Raw genomic sequence first — 13129 nt, forward strand, 5'->3', positions numbered from 1 at the left:
ATGGTCGACCTGGACAGGATCGGGGATCCAAAACCCTTGAGAGCAAACAAAAAAAGTTACTCATGCAGCATTAACGACATTCTCCTTTTCTCGATTTCAAAGATTTAAGAAAAAATAATTTTAAATAAAAAAAAAAAAAAAGGAAATGACACTTCATTGAGCTAATTGAAATGCAAAGTAGCATCACTCGAACTCTCTCAATTACAAAAGAAAGAAAAAATCATTAAATTTAAACTTTAAAAGAGAGCGGAGTTGACACTTCATTGAGATAATTAAAATGCGAAGTACCATCACTCGAAATCTTTCAATCTCGAAAGAAAAGAAAGAGGAATTAAATTTAAATTTTAAAACACAGAGAAGTGAATATTTGACGGAAATGATTAAAATGAGAAGCTAGAGGGACGAGAGAATGAAGTCCTTGAAACCAATTTAGCCAGCTTAAGAATTATGTCAAATCCAAGGAAATCTATTTTGATCTCTTCCATTTTTGATAATGGGAGGATTAATTGATGGATCTTCCCGAAAAGTCGTCTTTTGGTGAGAATAAAGCCTTGCACCGGTTTGGACTCGAACTTTTAATACGCGTGTTCCTAGCTCGCTGAAAGTTAGGGAAGGGATAAGGTGTACATGATCATGATTTTTTTGTGAATGCAAGAACCATCGACTCCAGCGGAATTTATGCTAATGAGCCATCAGCTACAGTTATTTTGAGAGGGCTTAAGTGATTATTTCTACAAATCAAACTAGAGCTATGCACCCTAGCTTAGTTCCAATTTCAAAGATACGTTAATCTCACAGATTGATGTCCATTAAATATTTGGAACTCACTGCGACGATGCGTTCGCAGCTAATTTTGTAGATTTTTCACCAGCTCACGTGTTAAAAGTTGAGAGAATCACAAAGACTTTGATGATCGAGTTCCAAAACTATTCAGCCCGCGGAAAATTTCTGAGATGCAGTCCTACAAGCCAAAGTCTCCTCAAAAAGTTGAAACCCCGGCGCAGAGACGAGTCAGTACGTATATTCTTTTCGTGGTTGAAGCTCAGTGGCAAAAGTAATCAGATATGTTCAAATGCCAAGCATCCATAGCCTATAATGACGGATGAGGACCCTTCCAAAAAGACTGCGATTGTCATAATTTCATGCCTTATTCTGCCGTCCACAGCACAAACGACCCTGGTAAAAATTGGGGATAGGAGCTGCGTTCCAAAGTACCATAGGAGTTCTTATAGTCGACTGAAGCGGGCGGTAGAAAATCATATAGCTGGCTATAGAAAGTGGAAACAATCATACGGCCGAGCTACACGAAGCGATAAAAAATTATACAGCCGGGTTACAGTTCCTATCGCCGGGTTTTACACTTTATCGCCTGGCTGTTGCTTTTCCGCCGTCGATTATAAAAGGCTATAAGAAATTGTGTAGAAATTCGTGTGCTTTGTAAATCCTTAAGTTTGTACGGAATCACCTTAATATTTACAAAACGCACATTATATTTTCCTTTACTACATATTTTTTTTATCAATTAAAATGATAATAATCCATACAGAGTGTGCAAACATTTCAAAGTCATGAGTTGAAAAACGCTGACTCCGCGAGATTAAATATAAGAGCCTAACACAAAGCGGAGCGGCGACGCACTGGCGCCTACAAACCTAACAGGGATACTTCACGCATTGCGCAACGCATGAAGTATCCCTGTTAGATTTGTAGGCTCCAATGCGTGTTTCGCGCTGGCTGCCCGCCTGCCACGGCGTTTCAAGCAACTATTTCACACCAGAGGTATTGCACAGTATCATACGAAATTGAAGGCGCTCCAACATATAAGAAATGGCAGGCATCCTTCAAAAGTACGGAGCTCTCCTCGCAAATTAAATCAAGATACTGCGGCCCAAAAAGAGAGCGGTAGTCCAAAAACTCACTAAGTCCTAACATCCGTAATTAGTAACGTTTAGCATACACTTTATCGCCAGGCTATTGCTTAATCGCCATCGGCTATAAAAGGCTATAAGAAATTGTGTTGCCGGCTATAGAAGCTATTGGAAATCTTACAGCCGGCTTTAGGTCTATGGTATTTTGGAACACAGATTCTACTGCCAAGTTTTACCAGGGGACGTAACTTCCACTCAAAATGTTTTCCTTTCTTCCAGCACGTACTGCTCTATCACAAGAAAATTCAATTGCCACAAGGTTTATTTTTTCATTTTTAGTTTCTAATGGTGAGACAGAGTTTTATTGAGAAAATGAAGGATGAAAATCGTTGGGTTTTTTTGTAAAACAGCATTTTATCAGAAAAAATTGAAAAAGTGTTAAATGGAGTTACGGCGTTTGTACTTTGGACGGCAGTAGTGTACTTCTTGGTTTCCTCAATCCTAGATTCATTTATTTTAATTAAACACGCAGTTTCTTCACGCGCATCCCTGTCAAAATGGTTCCATGTTGGCCTATGAGATTCCAATGGGTCCCATTGAGAATTTCAAAAAGGCCCCTTTGGAACCCTTAGGATGGGGTTGTACACTTGTGGATCCCTATGAGGTGAGTAAAGAGACCAACAGGAATCCATCGGGTACCTAATGAGAGATATCTATAAGAACCCTCAGCCTCAGGGGATCTTCGTTTTTGATTCTCCATCTCCACGGGAACCTGGGCCAATTCCCAATGGGTTCAAATGGGAACTCGTACGATATTCCCATTGGACCTTTTTGACAAGGATACAAGTTTAAGGTGGTAAAATCATACCATGCACTACCGCGCACTGTGACCTCAGTCACCGTTGCTGTATCTTCGTAGAAACTTGGCGTCTAGGTTTTTCTCGTTCTTCTTTGGCTTTCCCCGAGGATTCAAAAATCAAAAACAATTTTTGTGATAGGTGAATCTGATCCTTCCTCAATAAAATTCTCTACTTGAGAATTTTTCCGGTCGGATAGTGAGGTATCCTGAGCTATGATCTCTTCGTTCCTAGAGGCCTAATGGACAACTTTGAAAGGGTATTTGAACACTTTATATCACAAATGGGTTTTTATCTTTTAGTCACAAATTTTAGCCTTGAATCAGGCACTATGGAAAAAATCTTCCACCCACGAGTCGCAGGAGTCCATCTAAGCCCGATTTTCGCGGGAAAATAAAACTATCACCCAGTACAAGGAAGTTCCACTCTCGAAACCTGTCCAGTGTTAATGGTGACACTGTCTAATCCAAGCAGAAGAACTTTAATTGCAACTTAAATGAAATTTCACGCCCTTTATCATCGGCTTATCGACTAATCAGCAATAAAACTTTCGTGCGTGGAGCGTGAGATGAGCAGGTACAGAGGCCAACTCTCCACTCGGAAAGACCCGTGGCTACCTTCAAGGTTTAAGTATGGATATTTTCATGTACCTGCGTTTGAGTCAAATTTGAACTAACACTATCAAAGAAAGAAAAAAACTACTTGACGAAATCTTCTTGGAAATGAAGAGACCGCTCCACAAAGAAAACGTTCATAAATTACACATCGCACTTTTTAGGCATTTTTGATCCACCACCTAACGCTTCTGTGACGGGGGTTAACACGTATGAACAAAATGGCGTTACACTCTCTCCGACCCGTGTCGTACGTATTATTAAGTTTGAAACCTAATTTACCACTGATTTACGTGAAAGATAAAAACTTTAACCCTCTTTTTCTCAAAAGAAATCAAGGCCTCTTGGTTCTTTTCTGGATTGAGTTGTGCTCAATGTTCTGTCGCGACAAAGACAAAATTCATCTCGTTTTTTTTATCGGTAAATTATATAATGATCTTGTCAAAGCCCCTATTATTTTCGACTCCTGAACAGTCTATATGGAACATGGTGCGCTCCGTCAACCAGTGGCGTGGCGTATATTGCGATATATCGATTGATATGTAATTTAAACCTATGGTAAAGAATCGATTATTAAGGTGTTCGCTGCGAACACCCTGTTTATCGATCCTTTTCCATAGATTCAAATGGTAGATCATTCGATATATCGCAAAGCACGCCACGCCACTGCCGTCAACTATCATTCAACTAGCTCGGTTTAATGTATGCAGTCTTTGGCTTTCTCTCACAATCAGTTTACATACATCTTTATTGGAATTTTGAGAGATTCGATGAATGTGTCAAAACGGCAACTGCGCGACGGCATTAAAACAAAACAAAAAGTGAAAAATTGAAAAATTCTAATAGCACCATCCACGCGAGTGACGTCAGTCGAGGCACTAAGAGATTTCCGCGCGGCCTTGCCAAGGCACACTTCTGTTGACTTTACTCGGACCCGCGCATGATTCACCGATGAAATACATCTATGAGAAAATTCCGCGGAACTGGGCATACCTTTTTACGGTTTCCTGTGTGAAAAGTTTATCGATACGCAATGTTTATGACACCCATGTCATACATCAATCATTCCTGGAATCGAAAGCTGAGCGATGATAGCAATTGAAGGTTGAATTTCTGAGGAGAATTGAATCGATTCCTGATAGAGGCGTTAGCCCAAAATCTTCAATTTTTGCATTTTTGCCCCCCTGGAGAGTACTCAAAAATTTTCTGAAAAATTGTATTTTTGTTTTTATCTAAAGGTCATACCTCCTTACTAAAACAACGAAAATGAGCGACAGGACTTTCAAAACTCACATTGAAACCTACTCTCTTTTACGTTGACACGTCTCAGTCTTCCTTCATTTTATAAAGAAGGGTGTGAGTCGAAAAATTCGAATTAGCGGAAAAGGGTATGTAGGTATTAAAAATTTTCCCGCAAAGAAAAAAAAAAAAAAATCTGCAACCTTCAAACAGATGAGGACCCATTCTTTGAATACATCACTCCAAAAAAATTTCATCATCCTGCACGAGAAAAAAATCAGTGTTTTGTTCATCCTGTAAAATTTGGCTCTGTGGTCTTATAAACGTTTCTATCAGGAACCAAAGTCAAAAGAGCTACACAATATCTCAGATGCAAGCATGACTATATTTTTGAAGAATCAGGGATTTTCGAAGAAATTAGGCAAGGATGAAGGCCGATCCGAACATTTGAACGCGGCCGCTAGGCCGTCAATGTCACTGGCGCCCATGCGCCGGTTGCAGTCGAGATTTTCCGCGCATTGTTTTGGTTTTGGATCGGAGATTTTGTCAATCGCGGCCAAAAACGGAAGCTACCGCTCCGACCAATTTTGATGCCGGGCGATTAGGTGCTTGCTGGACATCATCCGGAGTAAAAGCGCGCTGCTTCCGTCACAACCGCAGACACGAAACCGTCCACGACACCGTATGACGTCTCACGGTTCCCACGAAGAAAGAAGAATCGATCTCCTTGCAATGTTCAATGTGCATTCTACACTGAAAAAAAAAAGACGGACTTTATAGACATACCGTCCGTTCCGGGCTTAGAGACGGAAAGTTCCGGGTGCTGGAGCCGTAGCTTCGTTTGCTCCGGGTGCAACGCCCGGAACTTTCAGCCTCTGAGCCGGAACGCAGGCGGAATATCTATATGACCCGTAAGCACGGCTGCCGCGGCCGGATTTTTTCTTTTCAATGCAGGTCCTCGTCCTACCTATCTATCTAGTCTTTTTTATAGTGTTACTTTTGGGGAAACTAATACATTTCAATCCCGATATTCATGCTACAGTGCTAAAAAAACGCCGTATGAGCCTTCAGATGTTGCCAAGTTTCATTCAGTTGGTGTGAATTTTCAGGTAAATCGATGATCATTTTTCTTTGAATTTTTTGGAAATTTTTATTCGCGATTAAGTAAATCAAATTATCTAAAAATTCAAGGTAAAATATTCATAACTGTCCTAAAAAATATTCGTTTATTGGAGGACATTTGGCAACTCTCAACTGTTGATTAGGCGTGTTTTCGGTAGCAAGGCAAAGAACCTTAATGTTACCAGAACTGAAATGATTGTTACAACAACAAAAGTAACATTGTAAGTGGGTGCGACTAGAATAGTTGGTGCGGGACCTGGAATCTACCATGATCATTGTAAGAGCAACAATTCGACGGTGTAAGTCTTCAACCACTCATCCCGTTCGTGATCTGCGGAAATCTCCGCTCCAATTTTATTTTTTTAAAGAGGAACAAATCGACATCATTCCTTGAAATTTTACGCAGAATTTTTTTCGCACAGAGATAAAAAAAGCAGGACAATTTTAAAAAATTACAGTTGGGCAGTTTTTCATTTGAAAAATAAAATATGACAGGAAATCTGCAACGTCGCAAACCGAGATACGTATAGTTGTGGACTTTCACCGCCGAATTTTTTTCTCTACATCGTTACCTTTTGGCCAAAGTATCGACAAGCGCCATGCGACGTTTAAAAATTTCCGCCGCCACTTTATTTTTTTACAGAGAAATTGTTCGACGAAGCTATCCGAAAATTTCGCTGAATTTTTTTTGTACTGCCTGCCGATAAAATTCAGTGAAATTTTCGAACAAATCGACAATTTCTCTGTAAAAAAATAAAATAGCGGCGGAAAGTTTGAAACGTCGCATGGCGCTTGTGATACTTCGGCCGGAAGGTGACGTCATGAGGTCTTTAACTAATGCGTCTTTTGCATGATCGTCAGAAAAGACTCAAGAGACGTCAAAAGCAAGGTCCTCGACCGACGCGAGGCGCAACCGTTCACTCTCTCCGACGATGTCGTAACATTTGACTCGCGAAAAAGGCCGCGAAAATCCGCAATCTTGAGCTTCAAGAGCTAGCACGTGAGTTTTTTCACTCGGTGACCAGCAACGTTGCCAAGTTGCGAAGGAATCCCGACACCTAGCTCGCATAATTCAAAACTATGGAGACTATTTGGATTTAAGATTTGACTATACCGCCTCGCTACGGCGCGGATATCGTTCTTGAATTTCGAAGTTATTACAAACACTTATTGAGACGGTGCTCCTGGCCAAGGTCGCATCGTTGTCGCGCCAATAGAACTATTCCCGATCAGCTGTAAAACCGCGGGAAAAGCTTAAAGGAGAACGTTGAATCAACACTATCTAAGTTCTCTTGAGAACAGTGATCCGTTAAGGTTAAGGAATTCCAAGAATGCCAGATTATGCGATAAAATTTGGATATTTAGCATGGGCTCGAATGGGGGAAAAGTGCTGATTTCCAGAACCATTCGGCAACTGCAAGTGCATTAATAGGTCAGTTTTCATTGAAATTTTATTGAAATTTCTACGGAATATTCTGATAATGGAGAAGAAAATTAAGGAAGCTTTCAGGAAATTAAGTTGACAAGAAACCCAGTGAAAAAATAACGTATGACAGGAGGTTTGTACACGTAGTTTCGCACTTTTGTCATCGATAAGTCCACGAGGAAAGATACCTTTCACGCTTAACATTGCTCACAGGCGTTTAAGTCTCCTGGCTTTGGCTTTTATGGAGCTATTATGGTGCTGCAAAATATACTATGCAGCACATTTGATTATTTTCATCATATTTCAGATATCAAATAACCATGTGAGACAGGTTTTTACCGATTAAAATGTCGATGGATGTATCCATCTCGGAGTTATGTGGAACCTCCAGGTGAAGCCACCTTTTTTCGGACGAAAATTTGATAAAAGCAGGAGGGACTATAGAAGGACTTAATTTGGCGATTAATTCGACTGATCCTTTTATTTTATGGTAATCGGTAAGTTTCAACCATCAGAGAATGATTCTGTGCCTAACCCACCAAGAGTCTATTGCCCTTGTTAGCATCAGTCAATCTTTTTGCATCCCCTCTGCAAAAAAAAAGAAAGAAAGAAAAAAAAAAACATATAAACAAAAAACAATGGCAATGTAAATTTTCACACTGGCCATTGCGCATTGCAGCCAATTGACGCAATTAAGAAATAATAAAAATAAAGTTTCCGAATACTTCTCTCCTCAGTTGTATGTATACAATACGTACCGTAAAATGCAGGTTGACAAAGACCTTCAAAAGAAATTGCAATTTTTCAAGAGTATTCTTTTAAGCATTTGTTTCAAGCATTTTAAAATTTAAAAAAAACTGCACTCGATTTTGTAACCATTTTCAACATAAAGTTTACCGTATAAGCATAAATTGTATTTAAAAAACAAACCCAAAAATGGTCTCCTGAAGCAACAATTTTCACGATTTTTCAAGAGTTTCTTGTCCTTTAAAATTTACGAGGATTTTAAATGTTTTTCAACGATTGTTGCTTCTAGCGGAATCGTTTTTCTCTCGATTTACTCAATTCTCCACTTGCAAATTTAGATTAGTTTTAAAATTTTCCTCTCAGCTTTGCCCACCTGGAACTAGCGGCAAACGTACTGACTGCGGCACGAGAAAATTGGTCTCCTGCAAGAACCGTCGCACAGTGGATCGAGTCAGTTAGAGAGGTCGGACAAGAAATTTTGGACTAAAACTGCAAATTTTGATGTTTATTTCGTCACACTTTAAACTGTAAGGGATGCCTCTGAAAGAAAATTTCACGGGTAAACCAATGGAACCACTTTTAGAACCTCAAAGTTTTGTATAAACGGAGTTATAAGCGTTTAAAGTTTCCAAATTTAGTCCGACCTCTCCTACTGACTCGATCTACCGTGCGTCGGTATGGTAACAAGGAAGCTAAGAGTTTCCTTAATTCGCAGATAATTAGCTTATTATAATTATTGTCTTTGACGGATATCGAATGAGAGCAAAACGCACCTGACTTTATAAGCGACTCTTGTAGGAAGAATATTCGGACACTCTTGACGAGGTGCCATTCTCAATGGAATTTTTAGAGGATGCGCGTGTTGTGGTACGGAAGGTATAACTCTGTTTGATCATTCGTCCGCCCAAAGGCGGAACGAAAAAAAGAAAGGAAGAATGGGGAAAAAACCGTCTTTATGGAATAAAACTGTAGGTAGCTGCAGAGCATGCCAAAGGCGTTTTGGGGGACAGAATTCAAAAAAAGTAAGTGTCAATCACCATTATGATTCTTGAGTTTGCCGCCTAGAGTTTTTTTTTTTTTTATATTGACTCAAAATGATTTTTTCGATTTATCAAAAAAAATGCTAGGGTCAAAAAAAAAAAGTAGCTTGAATCAAGCAGTACCACTCTTGATTCAAAAACTAATATTTCTGGGCGGAAAATTAACTTTTTTTCAAGGGAGGAAAATTCAATTTTCCGGGAAATTGACGCATGACAGTGACGAACTAAGGTCATCTTCAGATTCAGCATTAGTTGTAGCAAAATACACAGAGAAACGTAAATAGTCTACCTAAAAAGTTTCCTTGCTATACTATCACTGATAACGAAGTTTTTCCTATGATTCGCCCATATACATCGATCCAATGTTGTAAAACGAGCCCGTTTGTTATGCATCTGAAAGGACGGGAAAATTATTTTTCCAGGTGTCTGATAGTGCGCCCTAACTTAGATTTTACTGCTTAAGCCGATAAATACTTTAGTTTTTTCCCATTGCCTACCGATCTTCCGTAAAAAAGAATTTTTCAAAAAATGCCTTTCTTAGGTGCCAAAAAACGTATACACTCCGTGGCACTCCCGGGCGCTGTGTGACACATCACCAATGTTCTTTGTAGAACAACATCCCTTTGTGCATTGGGCACCTTAACATTCGTTTTGATCCTATCCCTCCACCCTCTCATTGGACGTCTTCTGCGCCTTTTCCCAGGAGGAATCCAATCTAGGACCTTCTTCGGCATCCTCCTGTCATTCTGTATAAACATGACTACACCATAAGCCACATAAGTTGTTTTATCATAATGTCATGCACGATGGCATGTTCGATATCCACGATCTCCACGAATTTGAAAGTTATGGAAAAAAGCTAAAACCATTTTCAAGTAAGCCTCATAAGACATCTAATAATAATTTTCGGGCCTTCCATATACAAAAGAAATAGGCCAGCTTTACATGGGATCATACGGGCGGATAATGACGTTTCACCGTGAGAACATCGCAATCAGACACGCAGCGAGGAAACTTTCTCAAGCAACGAGCAGTATAAGATTCACTTATCAAACCTCCAGCATATTTAGGTGCAGATCTGTGTAATTAAAGACGAGAGGGAAAAACGAACCACTAAAAGCCTTTCATTAAATACGAAACTGTGAAAATAGACTTAGTTGACTCCTCCCTCCCCCATAACACATGTGTAGCACAAAACTGCACCCCTCTAAAAAAAAATTACTCAATGCGCTGTTCGATCCCTCCCTCTCAAATTGGCGTTTTGTGATGAATTTTGGATTGAAAAGTACCTGTGTTTATTTATCATCTTGTATTTTCGAAAAATCGACGTTACGCGCAGATTTCAACGTCATGTAACGCAATCATGGAATCCATCCCCCTGTAATGCACCTTAACGCAGGCTCCGAACCCCCTCGCCTGCCATAATGCGTATATTTTATGAACATCTCTCTAGTCATAATCCGGATTTAAATGATAAGTGATATGCCGTTTAACTGATATTTGACGTGGATTAAGTTATTACATTTTTTTATAAGGGTCTCCTTCCTCGTTCATGAAACGTCTACGTAATACTCTCCGAGAAAATACGCACAATTCGAAACTCAAGGGTCTTGAAACACCCCAGCATGTTTTCGGCGCTAGATTCGTATCGGTTGGATTTTGGTTTTTCAATGAGCGAAACTTTCAAATTTACGGACACAAATAACACCCAAACCTCGTTTAGGAGTTGCATCAAAAATACTGGGGGGGGGGGGGGGGTGGCTTGTAATCCATTCGATCCATTCACAAACCGAAGAAAAGTTGGACAGAAATGTATCAATAACACGTCGCGAAGAAACAAACGGTCCTCGAGGTAAAAACAATTAAAGTAAGATAACAATACCGCAGCCTAGAGAGTTTATCCTATATCATTATTTTGGCGCAAGAAAAGACCAACAAAAATTTTAAATATTGACCCTTAACAAACATTTCAAATGCGCGCAATATTTCAAATGAGAAAAGCGCGGTTGAAATTTTCCGGCATTATTGCCATCAATGGAAATGATTCATTGTTAACATTTGAAACGCTCTTAACAAAGTACGGATTCAATCAATTTTGGCCCTATTTACTCGAAAGTATTGAGAAACGTTTAGCATAAACAAATGAAAATATATATCTTTTACTCAAAAAAATGAGTTTTATTTCTTTCCCTCTTGTCTTGGTATAGGTACCGGTTGATATGAATTTTCACCGAAAAGCACATTTTGCTTGAAACTATCACTTACGTTCGAATGCCTTTACCTTTTTTAACTATCCTTTAGGGCTTTGATCAAACCAAATTTATCAAAATTCATAAAAAATGACATAGATAAAAAGGAAAATATAAAAATTTGAAAAATGATGTGCCGGAAAGGCCTAAATTCACAATAGCATCTAACTCACCGGATTGCGTGATCAAGAGTGTTGCAGAAGAACAGGAACTGAAGCAGAAAATGTTTGTTTCCTAGACGCCGAACGTAGAGCAGCGGAGTTATCGATGGTCAAAGCTCCAAAATGATCACTTTCACTAAATATAAGCACTGTAACACTCTTCTCAGAGGAGCCTTTCGAATGTAAATATGTTGAATCCCCGTAATTTGAATCGCAACGTCGATACGTCGGTCGAGTGTATTTCGAAATAATTTCGTTCAAAACGATTGTAAGAAACTTTATTTTAGAGGTTATAAATTAAATTAAATAAATATATTTTAGTATGAAAATTTGTCTTTTGAAAGGAAAGGCGGATTCCTCTTCTAGAATAATTAAACTTAATACTGTAAAAAAATAAAATTTATAAATTAAATATTATATAAATTAATTGATTATTGTTGCATTAGTGAAAAAGTTCAGTGTTTTAAGGATAATTCACAAATTAAAAAAAAATGAAAAATTTTCATAAAAAATCGCGAACGTAATAAATACCGACGACCCCTTCCGGCGGGAAAATCGGATTTTTCAGCCGATGTAGCTGAATGGAGAAGCGTAAGTGCGCGACTGAAAGTCTGGCCGGAGTGAGGACTGATTTTCTCCTTCTTTTTCTTCTTCTTTTTCCGGGCATGCCGCCGCGACAGTGTGCGTGCAACACTTCCGAACAGGTCAACGGTGCACCATGAGCCTCACAGCAGTGATTACTGGTTAATCGGATCGAGAGTAGCTCTCCCCCCCCCCCCCTCCCTGCCACGCCGGAGACATTACAACAAACCGAGAAAAGTAAATATTTACGGTCGAGCCTCAGTTCAAGAGCAGCCAGTGCCGAAGAGTTCGAACCACTCTGGGTCAAACTGTGGTCAAAAATCTTACCGAGTCATTCAATAAATGGACGCATTTATGCTAAAAGGAACTATGTGCAAGTGGGAAAATGGGGTGTACTCGTGGAAGCTGGATAAGAAACAATGTAAAAGTGGACATAGTTTCTTTTGAGAACATGAAAAAGTGGGATTTTCAATTGAATGAAAAGGAACTGAGCGCTAACTCGTGAGCCGTGGGCATGTGAAAAGAGCCTTGTGGACAGGGCTCATGAGTTAAAGACCGTGTCGTTGATCGTCGTTTCTCTCGTCGTCGCCGCTGACGTCACTGGCGCTTTATATCTCCCATTCATTCTTATGGCCCGAGCACTAATGAGAGCACCCCATCTTTCCACTGGCACATAGTTCCATTTATCATAAATACGTACAAATGATGAGAATCTAATTAGCTCCTGTGAATTTTGCTGCTCTTCAAAAGCACACAGATCGCACTATACATCGATGAAACCAAGAACAGAGAAACAAATCTAAAAAGTACCGAAGCACACGACTTAAAAATAAAAGAAAAGGAAAGCTTGAAAAGAAACATTTATTTGAAGGCTTGGAGGACAAGGGCGTACCTAAGTGCAGTTTTTGCTATTTTGAGAAATTTACGTGTTTATGAAGTTTCGAAATTACACGGATCCTCAGAATGGAAAAAAAGTTTGAACTAACTTTTTGATGCTTAAAAGTTGTAATTTGGAAGCGAATTTTCTACAGAATATGCATTAAAACTAGTTTAACTTGAGAGCATTCATACCTTGACTTTTTCAAAAATTGCACTTATGCGCCCTGTCCTCCGAGCCCCTCATTTGATTTTCGTCAATGCCTTACCCACCTATGATCTTATGCGAGAACTTCAGGCTGGCCTCCTTGAAATACCTAAATCATCATTGATTCGCTTGACGAGCTC

The 13129-nt window shown here is 39.4% G+C and overlaps 1 protein-coding gene across 1 annotated transcript in view; it reads right to left on the reverse strand.

Annotated features, from left to right (window-relative positions):
- LOC109035089 (nose resistant to fluoxetine protein 6) overlaps positions 1 to 12063 on the reverse strand; it is a 31651-nt gene extending 19588 nt beyond the window's left edge. The window contains exon 1 of the mRNA XM_072297977.1: positions 11336 to 12063. The gene's annotated coding sequence lies outside the window, so the exon portion shown is untranslated. The remainder of the gene's footprint in view (positions 1 to 11335) is intronic.
- Between the last annotated feature and the right edge of the window lie 1066 nt (positions 12064 to 13129).

Source organism: Bemisia tabaci, chromosome 3 (genome assembly GCF_918797505.1).
Source record: "Bemisia tabaci chromosome 3, PGI_BMITA_v3".
In the NCBI taxonomy this organism is placed as follows: domain Eukaryota; kingdom Metazoa; phylum Arthropoda; class Insecta; order Hemiptera; family Aleyrodidae; genus Bemisia; species Bemisia tabaci.